The sequence below is a fragment of the Silene latifolia genome, chromosome 3 (genome assembly GCF_048544455.1).
Source record: "Silene latifolia isolate original U9 population chromosome 3, ASM4854445v1, whole genome shotgun sequence".
Classification (NCBI taxonomy): Eukaryota; Viridiplantae; Streptophyta; class Magnoliopsida; order Caryophyllales; family Caryophyllaceae; genus Silene; species Silene latifolia.
The window spans coordinates 78,818,694-78,820,031 of record NC_133528.1 but is presented as its reverse complement, the minus strand read 5'-3'; positions in this window follow the sequence as shown (position 1 = coordinate 78,820,031).

The following is a 1,338-nucleotide window of genomic DNA, read 5'->3' as shown; positions in this document are numbered from 1 at the left end:
TTTCTACGTATATGAAATTCAATTACTTTTTGCCTACATACATTCGGGTTAGTGGTTGGTGCACATGCAGGGAGGTGCTTATAATTCTCCTTTCTTTCATTTTTACCCATTTAACTCCACATTAGCCAAATTTGTCTGTTGACCCTTAGCTACATTCCAAATTTAGCATGCCTTGTCAAGCTAGTTTAGTGTATGTTTTTGCGGTATATATTTTATTGAGCCGAGTTTGGTTTGTATTTGATTATTGGAGTTGGTATTTAATGAAGAAATGGAGGATGAAAAAAAAAAGAAAAAAAAACGTGAAAAAGAAATTGAAAAAAAAAGACGAAAAATGATGAAAGAAAGAAACCGAAAAAAAAATAGAAAAAAAAGAAAGGAAGAAAAAAATGTTGTTTGATGAGACGGTTTCTACTCCTATGCTTTATTCATATTTTTGTAGGAGTATCTTCAGTTCGGTTTGGTGAGTTTTGTGCCAAATGAAGGGCACTCGTGCTTAATTCTATAATTGAGTGAGAATCGGATGCTGTCATATGGTTTTGTTTAGGTACTAGCTTGGCCGCCTATACCTCCACATTCCCATAAATGTTTTGCCTTTTCTTACCCATTGCCTCACTTTACCATATTTTTGTAAGCCCTCGGCTGTAACGGACCTTTTTGGTTGGAATGTATGTATGGTAGCTAGAATTGTCTATCATATTAGTTGCATGCATGTTTATGTGGGTCGTAGTCTAGATAAGCGACTATTTTTCTTTCTCTCTTACATATATATGTTCACCCTTTGCTTCATGAGAGAAGAGTGACCCATGAGAGTCCAATTTTAAAGGTCTTGCAAGGTCGACGGTTCAGCTTTATTATGAAAATCCTATAACTCGTTTGCATTTGACTGTTTGCTATAAGTGTTAGTTTGCTTGCATTAAATTGGTTTAAGTGGGCATTTATAGCTAGCTCTGAGTTATCTTTTCCGTTCCACTAGTTTGCATTTAGTTTACTCGAGGACGAGTAAAGGTTTGGTTTGGGGAGATTTGATACGTGCATTTTATATAGTCTTTTTAGGCCTTTTTATGCACGTATTTCTATGCTATTATCGTAGTTTTATGCTACGAAATGCCCCGAATATGCTACTTTGGTTTGTTTTGTTCTATTTGCAGGAATGGACCAGAAAGTAGTGAAATCAAGCCTTTTATCGTCCGTTTTGCATACATTTGGAGGAAGAGTGAATTTGGAGCGGAAATGTAGCTGTCTTGGGATGCGTGAAGCGGTTTCGGGAGCTAAAAGACAAGTCAAAGCCGAAACTAACGAGATTATGAGCTGCTAAAGTTAGATATCACTCGATTGAGT